General features: G+C 37.7%; 1 pseudogene; it reads right to left on the minus strand.

Moving 5' to 3' along the window:
• Positions 1 to 4,635: 4,635 nt before the first annotated feature.
• On the minus strand, positions 4,636 to 14,773 carry LOC135702563 (pancreatic lipase-related protein 2-like; annotated as a pseudogene).
• Between the last annotated feature and the right edge of the window lie 2,606 nt (positions 14,774 to 17,379).

Below are 17,379 nucleotides of genomic sequence, written 5' to 3' on the forward strand. Positions count from 1 at the left end.
CTTTCATCAACATGTTTTTTTGTAACAGGACATATTTTGGAGCAGGATGCAGTAAAAAATCATCGCAATATATTGATAAAATTGTGTATCGATTTTTATTTCAAACTTCGCCTTGAGGAATATGTCGAAAACATAGGAGGCATTAAGAATTCCTTCCGCAAAAAAAAATATTTTGCGGTGAGTAGCTGGGTGAAGACGAACATTTTGTAAATCCATATAAAATTGACAAAATAAATAAAATTATATTATCTAAATCTAAATAAAGGTTCCCCTTAATAAAAATTAAGTGCTTGTCTTTTGTTACACACGTTAAAGCTTCAAAAAACAGATGGGTCATAAGTTTGTATGTTCTATTATTTAGTTACACAGTTATGGAAATAGTCACTATGACAACTCAAATACCATGAAGAACTGAACTCTGGAAAATTTAGTAATCATATAAGTGAAGTGGTTGTTAATCAGAATTTTCTAAAATATCAGCTAAAATTGAGTTTTGAAGAATGGTCGTAGATCCGTTGTCGCAAAAAAATGAAAATTTAGTCAAATTGGACAATATATCACATATTTAGCTTAAATATATTAAGGCCTTCGACAGATGTACAAAGTACGACGTTGTACTAATTTAAGCGTGTACCTCAAATTTTTTCTTTTTTTTTCCTTTGGTTTGTTTTTTCCGTCGATCTTGTTTTCCGTGCTGAGCACCAATGCTACCGACGTGCCAGGAAGGCAGCTCCCACACCTGGACCCTACCTATCGACCCATCAAATTATACATTTTGCATTACTAGCTGAGTATAATTAGTACGCTCTTACTCGTTGCAAAACCAATCATCTTTGGTCATCATCGACTATAATAACAATAGCCTTGATCAATACTCATTTGTTCCAATAAATTCGATGACAATCATATAATTTTGTTTTACAAATCATATGTTTCAGCTTTTGGTTCTGTACTGCTCAAATACGCATACTACTGAGAATCAAAACGACATTTCTTGCTGGCATCACTGGAGTTCCTATGGCGTTAATGTTAATTTTTACGTTGGACGTCGCGTGTCCGTTTTGGTTGGCACGCGACAATAAGATGGATTTTAAACATTAATTTTATTTACTGTACATCATTTCCAAATTCGCCCTATTCAGATGAAACTTCTGGAATTTGTGAGTTTGACAGAACCACGAGCACCAAATTGTCGGGGTACACTGGCAATATACTGAAGCTGTCATGTTGCCCCGAGTTGAAAGGGAGGTAATGACGTTTGGGGGAACGATATATATGCTCAACAATGTTTATTCGAATTAGGGTTAAACCCAGCAACAGGGTTCATTTTTGATTTGAACTTCTAGTAATCCTATAAGCATCAGAAAAGCGTATTTCTGCGAGCCTAATTTGCTGTCTGCGTTCCATTTTTCATCGTTCCATTTCGCTTTACTCCATTCCATGGTCAGGTTAGGTTATCTAGCCAGGGTTGGTAGCCTTTTTGCCCACAGAGGCGCTTTCATCGCTAAAAATTTGGTTCGCCAGCTGAGCGAAAGAGTGGATCATATTGGCAAATCAAAGTTGGCACTCGTGGAGAATAGAAGAACTATGAAAGTGATGATGTGTGTGTGTGTGTGTGTGTGTGTGTGTGTGTGTGTGTGTGTGTGTGTGTGTGTGTGTGTGTGTGTGTGTGTGTGTGTGTGTGTGTGTGTGTGTGTGTGTGTGTGTGTGTGTGTGTGTGTGTGTGTGTGTGTGTGTGTGTGTGTGTGTGTGTGTGTGTGTGTGTGTGTGTGTGTGTGTGTGTGTGTGTGTGTGTGTGTGTGTGTGTGTGTGTGTGTGTGTGTGTGTGTGTACAATCTAACCCCCACTGTCCGGCAGTGTTATTATGGAAGAAAACTGCTTTTTATTACCCTTAAATTAAAGCAGGTTTAGTCCGGGAGTTAGAAGGTGTTAGCTCTATTGCAGCTCCAGTGACCCATTTCAGAATGCCTGGTAATTCACGACCACTCCGAGGTCACTTTTACTAACAATAAGCCCCGCATGTTCACTAGGGTGCTTCATTCTGAAAAAAGTGATGAATTTCTGATGGGCCACCCTCCAGTTCGATTCATAGCCCCAAAATATGAACCTGTGCAAAAATTGGTAAAGATTGATGAAGGTTTAGAGGTCGCGCCAATGATTTGAAATTTGTATGGGAATTACTATGGAAGAATTTAAAAAATCGCTTATATCGCTATAACTTTGCTTCTACTTGTCCAAATGTCGAAAAAATTTAGTATGTTATTGCTATGGCAATAAACAAAAAGCCTACAGTTGCTAAGCTCAGTTTTGCAGCGTATCAAGAATTATAAAAATGTGAAAAAATGGCAAAATAGGGTAAATTGACAGATGAATATGTACAAGGCAACAACGCCAATTTCATCGCAACAACAACAGGCTTGTTGATCATTGTCATGACAACCACATATTTTTTTTTTTCAACGTTTGGACAACTACAACCAAAGTTAGAGCAATGTAAACGAAAATCAATAATTTCCCATACTAATTCACCAAAATCTCCATACAAAATCCAAATCATTGGCGCGACCTCTAAACCTTCATCAATCTTTACCATTTTTTGCACAGGTTCATATTTTGGGGCTATGAATCGAACTGGAGGGTGGCCTATCAAAAATTCATCACTTTTTTCAAAATGAAACACCCTAATGTTCACTCTACCTTTATCAAATGGATAATGGTATCATAAACACACTTCCAGATTCAAAAATATTATTTAATATTATATTATTTCGTATATAGTTTTGAAATTTATTCAAATGTATTAAATCGATTTGAATGGACATTTCTTACCAATTTGGTTTCGAATACCTCTTGATTCATTTGCTGGCAGCACTTACTGGCCCTTACCGGCGACCAACCCTTACTCAAATGCTTCAACTTCCCGGATGGCGCTTGATTCACTCCATCTTGATGACCTTCTGTTTGCCTATCAGCCTCTTCCACTTTTCGTCCTTCAGATACAAATCCGGAATAAGATCTTTTTTTTTTTTACACAATCAATTTTAGAGTTTTTTTTAATCGTTCAAATTGATAAAAACCATAAAAACACAGAGACTTTTTGTTTAGCAAAATCAAAACACGTCATTTCAATCGCGCGGCCTACTTCGATCAGAAGAACTATGAAATAAAATGCTCCATTTGCAAAATAAAATCATTTTGAGATTGCACTCGTATAGGGTAAATTATGGCTTCGGCACCCATTGACTGTTTTCGGCAACCGAAATTGAAACGTTTATTTCACTGTATTTTCCCATCAAAACTCTTCGCTGAATGTATTAAGCCGATTCCTTACCTTTTCAGCTTAAATCTGATTACATTTTTACGACTGTGAATTCCTGTTATACCATATTTTTCTTTAAATGAAATATACATACTACAAAATACGGCTGATTTCGAGTTGCCGATAATAGAACAGCTGGTTAACACGCAGTTCAAATGGAAAGGGTGCCGAAGAAAAAGAGACTGCCGACAATAGTCACTCTCACCTGAGAAGTTTGGAGCGTTGTAAAAACATGTTCAACCCGTTTTGATCAATTCTGTCGATTGGAATTAATAGAACAGCAAGCAGCAGATAAATGTCAACAAACAAACCTGTCATGTATGTGTGTGACGCTGAGAAATCGCTAATAGAAGTTCGGACGCTGCTTAGATTGACGAGAATACGTAAATTCCCCTACCTCACCGTGAAAAATTTTGAAATTATCATCCATCTCATAGTTTTTCTATTCTGCACGAGTGCCAACTTTGATTTGCCAATTGTTAATATTATATATTTGGTAAAAGCCTAGGATTTGTTCGAGGATTTTTTTTTTTTTATAATGGAGATACTAAACAACTTAGTGAATTCATTGTAAAAATCAATTCAACCATAAATTTTATGATCTATAACTTGGATTTGTATTGCATAATTAAACACTAAAATTTTATGAACATTCAATTGTTTCCCGTTTGATTGTAACGGTAAGTTTTATGGTTGGGTAGGGAGCGCTACTTCGTCGTAATTGCCCATTTCCGTTCTATCAATCAGAAAAGATCAATTTTTGTGAACCAATAATTTCAATTATCCGATTATTTCACCGTGCAGAAATCAATAATAGGTTTGTTCCGATGCGTTAGTTCATTAGCTACAACATACATAAATCCTATTAGAGCGCATTGTATGAATATTTACGCTCATTATTATCAAAACAAAAAAAGCGCTCCTAGCGAATCCCCTTTTTCTACGTTTATCCGTAGGACGAAGAAAATCTAATGGCGTTTCAATGCGTTAGGATGGAATTGAAACTCGTAGAACGAATTTTGTATCAAGAAGCAGTAGTAGATTTTAAGCAATATCTCAACAATTTGTGACTCTTTATCAAATCCAACGGTACGTATGGAAAGGTGAATAAATTAACGAGTCATCTTTGATAAAAATATTCCATTTTTTGTTTAAACTCGAAAAAAAGTGAGGTAAAGCGCGGGTTGTGCTTAGTAGGATGGAAATTAGATCAAAACCCCTATATTGATAATATGTTTTATTCGAACCAGTTAAACAAAACAACCCTCGAAGTAAGATTCCTGACTGTATTTTGGGACGTTCATAATTATTCGAGATCATAATTGCAGGATGACGGTTATAGATGATCCCAAACTTGTTCTAACATCATGTCTCTCCAGCTTTCCTTCAGCGTAGGGAGTCTTGCCTTTCGTTTGCACCGTCAGAATGCCTCGGTTCGATTGGATGATGGGATCTCCTCCCATTTTGAGTTTCGCTTTAGGACTGCGGCAGCCAGCTTCGCTAACCTTGTCCAAACTCGAGCATAGCGAGGACCAGAAACCCAACTCTGTCACGATTGACTCGGCGTACAGCTCCCATGCTCGGCCGTGGGCACATGATGCTATCGGTGTAAAGTTTTGATGCGGTAATTGAGAAGCATTTGAGGATTGATTGAATCACTTACCTCCAAGCAACCACCAGCATCCTGGTTGGTGAATTCCACCATTTGGATAGAAATCCGTATGTCCAATAGGTTCATAGATACCCAATCTTTTACCGTTTGTGTGGATGACTTCCACGTAGGTGGCATCCGTAATCGCTAGTCTTTTTTTTTTTTTTTAACTCTTTATTTGTTCCAAATTCAAAATAAATTACATTTCATTTTAACCTAGGTGCTCCAGTTACTGCAGTAACGTACCAGCCTTAATTGTTATGATATATATCTAAGTGTTTTTACATTGTTCATGTCTTGGCAATTCAGTATTTTAAACAGGTTTTTTAACCTGCATGTCAGTATAACAATTGATATCTTTAAACTAAAAACTAAAACTAAATCTTATCTAAGTATAAAGGGAATTAATCGTTGCAATTGAGGATTGCAACGATTTTTGCCTGAAATTATTAATTATTTTGTTGGACATTTGTGCTAAAGTCTCAACATTCGAAATTCTATGTACTTCGGTTGTACTGTACCAGGGAGGCAACTTCAAAATCATTTTCAGAATTTTGTTCTGAATCCTTTGAAGTGCTTTTTTCCTGGTAGTGCAGCAACTAGACCATATTGGCACAGCGTAAAGCATGGCCGGTCTAAAAACTTGTTTAAATATTAGAAGTTTATTCGTCAGGCAAAGTTTGGATTTCCTGTTTATAAGAGGATACAAACATTTAATATATTTGTTACATTTGGCTTGAATGCCCTCAATGTGATCTTTAAAAGTTAATTTTTGGTCAAGTATTAATCCAAGATATTTCACTTGGTTTGACCAGGAAATTGGAACTCCGTTCATAATGACTATGTGACTACTACTAGGTTTCAAAAACGAAGCTCTAGGCTTATGTGGAAATATTATAAGTTGAGTTTTGGAAGCGTTGGGAGAAATCTTCCATTTTTGTAAATAAGAAGAGAAAATATCTAAACTTTTCTGCAGTCTGCTGCAAATAACACGAAGACTTCTTCCTTTAGCGGAAATGCCTGTGTCATCAGCGAACAAAGATTTGTGGCAACCCTGAGGCAAATCAGGGAGGTCCGAAGTGAAAATGTTATACAATATAGGCCCAAGAATGCTACCCTGAGGAACTCCTGCCCTAACAGGTAGTCGATTAGATTTGGAATTTTGATAATTTACTTGAAGAGTTCTGTCAGTTAAATAATTTTGAACTAATTTCATAATATAAAGTGGAAAATTAAACTTTTTCAATTTAGCAATCAAACCTTCATGCCAAACACTGTCGAATGCTTTTTCTATGTCTAGAAGAGCAACTCCAGTTGAGTGGCCTTCAGATTTGTTTGAACGAATTAAATTGGTAACTCTCAAGAGTTGATGAGTAGTTGAATGCCCATGGCGAAATCCAAACTGCTCATTTGCAAAAATTGAGTTTGTATTGATGTGAAGCATCATTCTATTCAAAATTATCTTTTCAAAAAGTTTACTTATTGAAGAAAGCAAACTTATTGGACGGTAGCTAGAAGCTTCAGCTGGATTTTTATCCGGCTTCAAAATTGGAACAACTTTTGCATTTTTCCATTTATCAGGAAAGTATGCCAAATGGAAACATCTGTTAAATAATTTTACCAAGAAAGACAAGGTACTCTCTGGGAGTTTTTTGATGAGGATATAGAAAATTCCATCATCACCTGGAGCTTTCATATTTTGAAAATTTTTAGTTATAGACCTTACTTCGTCCAAATCAGTCCCCCAGGAATCAGTCCGCATCGTGCTCTCTTGCCGTGCGGATCTATTTGCTTTTTGCTGAAGGAAGTGTTACTACTACCTAAAGCTACAACAAATTTTAACAGCACTTTTCAGTGCTCAACCTGTAAAAAAAATTTCTACCTTGTTCAACTCTTATTCCTCTTCGATCCTTGTTTGGACCCTACCCGAGGTAATCCTTCTTGGATATCGATTTGGAAAATTCCTCTTCGATCCTTCAGATTCTTATAGTAATCTGCTTGGAAGTCGATTTGGATAAAAATTTACTGCCGCCATGGCGCCTAAACGCAAAAGAAAGGGGCAAACTCTTGACCCCCCTTCTGATGAAATTAATTTGAGTAATCAATTTGATTTGCTCACGGATGATGAGAATGATCCATCATCCAAGAAAAATTCTAGTAAACTTTCCCGGCTTAATGCCAAGAAGGAAAAGATTCCCCCTATTGTGATAACCACTACCGATTTCCATGCTCTTCGCATGGAACTTTTGAATTTCGTGAAAGTTAAGTTTTCACTACAAATTGGACGTCGGGGTGAATGCCGTGTATTGGCTGAAACCTTGGACGGATTTAAATGTCTTCTCAAGTATCTTACTGAGAAGAAGCACAAATTTTTTACTTACGACACCAAAACTGAACGTGTGTTCAAGGTTGTCATGAAAGGACTGCCCAGTGGTGAATCCCTGGATCAGATCAAAGATGAACTGGCAAAATTACTTGGAGTTGTGCCACTCCAAGTAATCAAAATGAAAATGAAATCCCGTCCTGGCGATTCGCGCAACGGGATTTCTAATGATTTTTATTTAGTTCACTTCAAGTCTAGCGAACTAAACAACCTTAAGGCCTTAGAAAAAGCTAGCCTTATGCTCCATGTCCGAGTGAAGTGGGAACACTTCAGGAAGACTGGAGGAAATTTCCAAAACCTCACCCAGTGCCGTAAGTGCCAGGGATGGGGTCACGGAACTAAAAATTGCTACATGCCAGCTAAATGCATGAATTGTGGTGATTCCTCTCACGCAAAGGACGACTGTCCTGTGAAGGAAGATCCTAAGAAATTTAAATGTTCAAATTGTGGTGAAAACCACAAATCCAATTTTTGGGAATGTAAGACTCGCAAAGCGATCCTACAATCTCGTTCTAACCGTCAGGTAGGAAACGCTCCACGTTTCCGACCAGGTACAAATTCCTCTGCTGTTAACAACGGTCAGCGAGGAACAAATTCTACATTCGTACCCGTAGGTACAAATATCTCCCCTGCTTCAAATGTTTCATCTGTACCTACTCCCCTCGCTGCTAACAATGTTCAGCGAGTTAATGGAGCTACCTATGCTGCTATTGCAGCGGGTAGAAATCAAAATACTAACCAACGTTCTAATGGAAATTTTGACAATTTTGACTTAGGAAGCATTACTGCCCCCAAAATGGAATTTTTACAGAATTCATTAATTGACATGATTTCTGATATGCTTAAATCTAACTCCATGTTTGATGCTATTCAAACTGGAGTAAAATTTGCAAATAATATTGTCATGACTTTAAAATTCAGTAATGGATTTTAAAGCATTAAATATTGTAAATTGGAATGCTCGATCTCTTAAAGATAATGAAGACGAGCTATTTAACTTTTTAAGAGTTCATAACGTGCATATTGCCGTTATAACTGAAACGTTCCTTAAACCTGCCCATAAGGTTAAGAAGGACGCAAACTACTTGATTTATAGAAATGATCGTCTTGATGGACCCTGTGGTGGCGTTGCCATCATTATTCATAGACGAATCAAACATAAAATTCTTTCTTCATTTGAAACCAAAGTTTTTGAAACTTTGGGGGTTTCTGTTGAAACAAAATTTGGACAACTTACGTTTATAGCTGCCTATTTGCCATTCCAATGCGTAGGCCAGCAAAAGAATTTTCTCAAGGGTGACCTCCAGAAACTTACCCGTCATAGGTCTAAATTCTTCATTATTGGTGATTTTAATGCAAAACACCGCTCATGGAATAATGCTCAAAGCAATTCCAATGGTAATATTCTGTTTGATGATTGTTCTGCAGGTTATTACACTATTCAATATCCAAACAGCCCAACATGCTTTTCTTCTGCAAGAAATCCCTCCACTATTGATTTGGTCTTAACTGATTCATGTCAACTTTGTAGCCAATTGGTTACCCATGCTGACTTCGGTTCTGATCACCTTCCAGTAACTTTTGAAATATCCCAAGAAATAATTTGTAATCCCAACAGCTCTACTTTCAATTACCATAGAGCTGATTGGGAGCAGTATCGAACATTTATGGAATATAACTTCGATCCAAACATTCCTTTGCAAACCAAAGATGAAATTAATTATGCTCTTGAATCTCTGACTACTTCTATAGTTGAAGCAAGAGCTGCCTCAGTACCAAAATGCGAGGTTAAATTCGATTCAATTATAATAGACGATGATCTTCAGCTCTTGATCCGTCTTAAAAATGTCCGTAGAAGACAATATCAAAGAACACGCGATCCTGCCATGAAAGTTATCTGGCGGGATTTGCAAAAACAAATTAAAAAGCGATTCTCTGCCCTGAGGAACAAAACTTTTCAAAATAATATTTCTAAATTAGACCCGAGTTCCAAACCCTTTTGGAAACTCACAAAAATTTTGAAAAAACCTCAAAAGCCTATTCCAGCGCTTAAAGAAGGTGGTAAAATTTTGATCACAAATTTGGAAAAAGCTCAGAAACTTGCTAAGCAATTCGAGAGTTCCCATAATTTCAGTTTGGGTCTTACTAGTCCTATTGAGAATCAGGTTGCTCGGGATTTTCTGAATATTTTCTCTCGGGAAAATATTTTTGATGATTCCTGGGGGACTGATTTGGACGAAGTAAGGTCTATAACTAAACATTTTCAAAATATGAAAGCTCCAGGTGATGATGGAATTTTCTATATCCTCATCAAAAAACTCCCAGAGAGTACCTTGTCTTTCTTGGTAAAATTATTTAACAGATGTTTCCATTTGGCATACTTTCCTGATAAATGGAAAAATGCAAAAGTTGTTCCAATTTTGAAGCCGGATAAAAATCCAGCTGAAGCTTCTAGCTACCGTCCAATAAGTTTGCTTTCTTCAATAAGTAAACTTTTTGAAAAAATAATTTTGAATAGAATGATGCTTCACATCAATACGAACTCAATTTTTGCAGATGAGCAGTTTGGATTTCGCCATGGGCATTCAACTACTCATCAACTCTTGAGAGTTACCAATTTAATTCGTTCAAACAAATCTGAAGGCCACTCAACTGGAGTTGCTCTTCTAGACATAGAAAAAGCATTCGACAGTGTTTGGCATGAAGGTTTGATTGCTAAATTGAAAAACTTTAATTTTCCACTTTATATTATGAAATTAGTTCAAAATTATTTAACTGACAGAACTCTTCAAGTAAATTATCAAAATTCCAAATCTAATCGACTACCTGTTAGGGCAGGAGTTCCTCAGGGTAGCATTCTTGGGCCTATATTGTATAACATTTTCACTTCGGACCTCCCTGATTTGCCTCAGGGTTGCCACAAATCTTTGTTCGCTGATGACACAGGCATTTCCGCTAAAGGAAGAAGTCTTCGTGTTATTTGCAGCAGACTGCAGAAAAGTTTAGATATTTTCTCTTCTTATTTACAAAAATGGAAGATTTCTCCCAACGCTTCCAAAACTCAACTTATAATATTTCCACATAAGCCTAGAGCTTCGTTTTTGAAACCTAGTAGTAGTCACATAGTCACTATGAACGGAGTTCCAATTTCCTGGTCAAACCAAGTGAAATATCTTGGATTAATACTTGACCAAAAATTAACTTTTAAAGATCACATTGAGGGCATTCAAGCCAAATGTAACAAATATATAAAATGTTTGTATCCTCTTATAAACAGGAAATCCAAACTTTGCCTGACGAATAAACTTCTAATATTTAAACAAGTTTTTAGACCGGCCATGCTTTACGCTGTGCCAATATGGTCTAGTTGCTGCACTACCAGGAAAAAAGCACTTCAAAGGATTCAGAACAAAATTCTGAAAATGATTTTGAAGTTGCCTCCCTGGTACAGTACAACCGAAGTACATAGAATTTCGAATGTTGAGACTTTAGCACAAATGTCCAACAAAATAATTAATAATTTCAGGCAAAAATCGTTGCAATCCTCAATTGCAACGATTAATTCCCTTTATACTTAGATAAGATTTAGTTTTAGTTTTTAGTTTTAAGATATCAATTGTTATACTGACATGCAGGTTAAAAAACCTGTTTAAAATACTGAATTGCCAAGACATGAACAATGTAAAAACACTTAGATATATATCATAACAATTAAGGCTGGTACGTTACTGCAGTAACTGGAGCACCTAGGTTAAAATGAAATGTAATTTATTTTGAATTTGGAACAAATAAAGAGTTAAAAAAAAAAAAAAAAAAAAAAAAAAAAAAAGTCCCCCAGGAATCATCAAAAATATTTTCCCGAGAGAAAATATTCAGAAAATCCCGAGCAACCTGATTCTCAATAGGACTAGTAAGACCCAAACTGAAATTATGGGAACTCTCGAATTGCTTAGCAAGTTTCTGAGCTTTTTCCAAATTTGTGATCAAAATTTTACCACCTTCTTTAAGCGCTGGAATAGGCTTTTGAGGTTTTTTCAAAATTTTTGTGAGTTTCCAAAAGGGTTTGGAACTCGGGTCTAATTTAGAAATATTATTTTCAAAAGTTTTGTTCCTCAGGACAGAGAATCGCTTTTTAATTTGTTTTTGCATATCCCGCCAGATAACTTTCATGGCAGGATCGCGTGTTCTTTGATATTGTCTCCTACGGACATTTTTAAGACGGATCAAGAGCTGAAGATCATCGTCTATTATAATTGAATCGAATTTAACCTCGCATTTTGGTACTGAGACAGCTCTTGCTTCAACTATAGAAGTAGTCAGAGATTCAAGAGCATAATTAATTTCATCTTTGGTTTGCAAAGGAATGTTTGGATCGAAGTTATATTCCATAAATGTTCGATACTGCTCCCAATCAGCTCTATGGTAATTGAAAGTAGAGCTGTTGGGATTACAAATTATTTCTTGGGATATTTCAAAAGTTACTGGAAGGTGATCAGAACCGAAGTCAGCATGGGTAACCAATTGGCTACAAAGTTGACATGAATCAGTTAAGACCAAATCAATAGTGGAGGGATTTCTTGCAGAAGAAAAGCATGTTGGGCTGTTTGGATATTGAATAGTGTAATAACCTGCAGAACAATCATCAAACAGAATATTACCATTGGAATTGCTTTGAGCATTATTCCATGAGCGGTGTTTTGAATTAAAATCACCAATAATGAAGAATTTAGACCTATGACGGGTAAGTTTCTGGAGGTCACCCTTGAGAAAATTCTTTTTCTGGCCTACGCATTGGAATGGCAAATAGGCAGCTATAAACGTAAGTTGTCCAAATTTTGTTTCAACAGAAACTCCCAAAGTTTCAAAAACTTTGGTTTCAAATGAAGAAAGAATTTTATGTTTGATTCGTCTATGAATAATGATGGCAACGCCACCACAGGGTCCATCAAGACGATCATTTCTATAAATCAAGTAATTTGCGTCCTTCTTAACCTTATGGTCAGGTTTAAGGAACGTTTCAGTTATAACGGCAATATGCACGTTATGAACTCTTAAAAAGTTAAATAGCTCGTCTTCATTATCTTTAAGAGATCGAGCATTCCAATTTACAATATTTAATGCTTTAAAATCCATTACTGAATTTTAAAGTCATGACAATATTATTTGCAAATTTTACTCCAGTTTGAATAGCATCAAACATGGAGTTAGATTTAAGCATATCAGAAATCATGTCAATTAATGAATTCTGTAAAAATTCCATTTTGGGGGCAGTAATGCTTCCTAAGTCAAAATTGTCAAAATTTCCGTTAGAACGTTGGTTAGTATTTTGATTTCTACCCGCTGCAATAGCAGCATAGGTAGCTCCATTAACTCGCTGAACATTGTTAGCAGCGAGGGGAGTAGGTACAGATGAAACATTTGAAGCAGGGAAGATATTTGTACCTACGGGTACGAATGTAGAATTTGTTCCTCGCTGACCGTTGTTAACAGCAGAGGAATTTGTACCTGGTCGGAAACGTGGAGCGTTTCCTACCTGACGGTTAGAACGAGATTGTAGGATCGCTTTGCGAGTCTTACATTCCCAAAAATTGGATTTGTGGTTTTCACCACAATTTGAACATTTAAATTTCTTAGGATCTTCTTTCACAGGACAGTCGTCCTTTGCGTGAGAGGAATCACCACAATTCATGCATTTAGCTGGCATGTAGCAATTTTTAGTTCCGTGACCCCATCCCTGGCACTTACGGCACTGGGTGAGGTTTTGGAAATTTCCTCCAGTCTTCCTGAAGTGTTCCCACTTCACTAGGACATGGAGCATAAGGCTAGCTTTTTCTAAGGCCTTAAGGTTGTTTAGTTCACTAGACTTGAAGTGAACTAAATAAAAATCATTAGAAATCCCGTTGCGCGAATCGCCAGGACGGGATTTCATTTTCATTTTGATTACTTGGAGTGGCACAACTCCAAGTAATTTTGCCAGTTCATCTTTGATCTGATCCAGGGATTCACCACTGGGCAGTCCTTTCATGACAACCTTGAACACACGTTCACTTTTGGTGTCGTAAGTAAAAAATTTGTGCTTCTTCTCAGTAAGATACTTGAGAAGACATTTAAATCCGTCCAAGGTTTCAGCCAATACACGGCATTCACCCCGACGTCCAATTTGTAGTGAAAACTTAACTTTCACGAAATTCAAAAGTTCCATGCGAAGAGCATGGAAATCGGTAGTGGTTATCACAATAGGGGGAATCTTTTCCTTCTTGGCATTAAGCCGGGAAAGTTTACTAGAATTTTTCTTGGATAATGGATCATTCTCATCATCCGTGAGCAAATCAAATTGATTACTCAAATTAATTTCATCAGAAGGGGGGTCAAGAGTTTGCCCCTTTCTTTTGCGTTTAGGCGCCATGGCGGCAGTAAATTTTTATCCAAATCGACTTCCAAGCAGATTACTATAAGAATCTGAAGGATCGAAGAGGAATTTTCCAAATCGATATCCAAGAAGGATTACCTCGGGTAGGGTCCAAACAAGGATCGAAGAGGAATAAGAGTTGAACAAGGTAGAAAAATTTTACAGGTTGAGCACTAAAAAGTGCTGTTTAAATTTGTTGTAGCTTTAGGTAGTAGTAACACTTCCTTAAGCAAAAAGCAAATAGATCCGCACGGCAAGAGAGCACGATGCGGACTGATCGCTAGTCTTTCGTGTTCGTTAGCTATGTCGAAGCCCGGTTTTGCAGGATCTAACCCAATGATGGTGTTCACTTTCCCGGTGGTTATCTGCTTACCAGCCAATCCCGCCAGGTGAGCGCCCAAACTGTGACCAATCAGATACAGATCTTGCAACTTCATTCCACCTTCGGTGCGAATGAAATCTGCGAAACTGGAACTATTCTACGTCGAGCAGCCAAGTAATCGGTAAGCCATTTCCCACTTGGCCAGTTGACGGTTATCACGTTACACTGGCGATGAACGAGAAGCTTAGTTCGAGTCTTTGTGCAGAATTGAGAAAGGTGACAGTTGCAGAACCCATGAACTATGATTCGAGTTGGGTATGAACTGTTGAACTGGGATTGTTGGAGCGATCGAATATCTCCGGGGGTCAGCACATCACTACTATTCTGGCTCGAGCTGGTGCGTAAGTGAAATGTTACGTTTGTGGTTGATAGTTGGTCCTCTGGAAGAGACTTCGATTTGGTCCCCTGCCGAATATGATCCTCCATGAGTCGATAGTACTGATGATCACAACCGATGATATTACCATCTACCTCATTTTCCAGATCACTGTCGGCTGCAATGGGCTTCAATCAGATGAATTCGAACACACAGAAAAGAAGCATTACCTTCACAGGAAACCAACACCATCCAAGCTAGGAAAACCACAAAACCACATACAGAGGACCACATCGAGACCAGAAATATTCGATCTGCTCCCAATGACTGAGCTGCGACTTGTGACCGGGGCGAATCAAAGGGATCTTGCACAAGTTGCGAATATCGTAACTCTTTCGCTCAGGCGAGCAGCATCGCGAAAAGAAGAACAAGCTTTAGGGGAGTCCCCGTTGAGGAAATTGAATGACGATAGTGAGTGCCCGAGCATATGTGCAAACTCACGATGGAATTGCGTGAGGTTCTCAATGCTGCGCAGCTGGAGAATTATGCTTGCACAAAGTTTCGGTGTGATTAGTAATTTGAACATTTGAAATTGAAATTTACTGCCGACAATTATGTGGTAGTAATTGTCCATACTCTATTTAAAATTGTTACCTAAATTAAGCAACCCCCCTTGAAAAACTTCATTGAACTCTAGCGAAGAGAATTGGCAAACACAATTAAAGTTACATTATCAAACTCACAAACTCCAAACTGGTCTTATCTAGACTACAAATTAAATCCAATTAACCAGCCAATAATATCACCGATCTCACTTTCATCATCAATAAATCAGTAAAACAAATAATGGAAAGTCCATATTCTACCAAACCAGTCACATCCCAGTTCGTTACTTTCAAGTTCTGTGACCTACCTTCCGATCTGTCGGCGTGCGTTGACCCATTTTCTTAGTTCACTTACATCCTACCGAGAAACCAGTCGCCAACCGACAGTGGTGGGCATCGCACAACACTGCGCTGGCATCGTCCCACACCTTTGGATTGGCGCACAATTTGTTGTCATTCCATTCCTAATTGAGACAGACCGGTATGTGTCGACTTGGCATGGTGCGGTTGTTCTGCTTTCAATCGTAGTAAACTTTGCCCATATCGAACTGGAAGTGGTTGCATGGATCATTACAATTCAAGAGCCACATGTGAAAAGGGCATACAAGCTTTTTGTAAACAAACCTTTGTAGGCCCTTTTCTCGCCAACCGAGGGTTGCCCACGCAAACCAACAACATCATTGGGAAGGGGACAGGTTTCCCTACCCGCTAATGTTACTGGTTTGCGTTGGTGTCATATGGGTGGCGAGAAAAGGGCATAAGAAGGTTTGTTTACAAAAAGCTTGTATGCCCTTTTCAAATGTTGTTCTTGAATTGTCATTCATTAATTCTAGAAATAGCTGGAATTAGGGCGTAACAGCCTTTGTAAACAATGACTTCTCTCGTTGATTTCTAGGAATTCAAGGCATGCCTGCACAAACCAACATATCCATCGAGTAGGAGAAGTCTTCCCTTACTCGATGGTGATGTTGATTTGCCAGGGAGAGCCATGACTTTCAAGAAATCCTCGAGAGAAGTCATTGTTTACAAAGGCTGTTACGCCCTAATTTCAGCTCTATCTAGAATTCAGATATCAAGAACAACATGTGAAAAGGGCATACAAGCTTTTTGTAAACAAACCTTCTTATACTCTTTTCTCACCATGCATATGACACCAACGCAAACCATCAACATCATCGGATAGGAGAAGCTTTTCCCTTCCCGATGATGTTATTAGTTTGCGTGGGCGACCCTCGGTTGGCAAGAAGAGGGCCTACAAAAGTTTGTTTACAAAAAGCTTGTATGCCCTTTTCACATGTGGCTCTTGATATGTAGGTGATTGAACTATAATCCAGTCACTTTCGCTTCCCCGTGATGTTAATTCCTAATAGTCGGTTCTTGGGCTGGTCATTGGACTTCAATTAACGCCACAGATCACAATTAATCATTCAAGCACAAACGCGATGGAGGGACCAATTTGCGGTATGGTTCTATTTTTTTTTTCTTTTTCAATGTTGCATTATCCACCTATTCTCCATAAAACGCAAACAGTTAGCCGGTCTAGTTTTGTATGGATCCGTGGTTGGCTTTATTTTCAGAGTAAATTTGAATAGGCCTGGCATAGCGGACCTTTTATTGGTCAAGCTAGTTCCACGGGACCACCCGGAAAGTCGCTGTTTTCAGAATCGCATCCGCAAGATATGCTAGCCGAACGAAAGCTCTCCAGTCGAAGCATAACAAAATGAAGCGAGAGAGAAGTGATGCATTAAATCGAATAAGCGGACATAAACACAAATGCCGAAGCTGGTTCCGTCGTTATTACCATATCGAACCGAAGTGAACCAAAGCCGAAGTGGACCGGCTGAGGAGGTTACTCAGTGATGCCAGTGATTATTCATAAAATGTATAAGTCAACTAATAACACTAGTTTACAGCATTTTTGAACTCAGTAAGGTGATGGTCATTTCCAATGCAAAATCCTACGCTGAATTCAATGCCGTGGTCAGAAAAAATTAAAATAGAGCCATTTTTGAGATACACAAAAATTTTGATTTTTTGAATTTTGGACAAAAGTACGATTACTAAAATGTCAATATCTTTGAAACTAGTGCACCAATTTTAAATTTTAATTTTGAAGTCATTTAAAAATTTACAGCATTTTTTTTAATATTCCTGCGAATTTTCCATAAAAATCTTGTTTTAATCAACACTTTTAATGGGATAAAAAGATTCAAAAAATCATTCCATAACTTATTCTTAAAGTCCATTCAAAACCGGAGAAAATGAGCCTTTAATGGATGAAATCGGTTGGAAATTGTCGAAGTTATGAGCATTT

The sequence above is a fragment of the Ochlerotatus camptorhynchus genome, unplaced genomic scaffold (genome assembly GCF_037179485.1).
Source record: "Ochlerotatus camptorhynchus isolate MF236.1 unplaced genomic scaffold, CSIRO-AGI_Acam_v1.1 ptg000193l, whole genome shotgun sequence".
Taxonomy (NCBI): Eukaryota; Metazoa; Arthropoda; class Insecta; order Diptera; family Culicidae; genus Ochlerotatus; species Ochlerotatus camptorhynchus.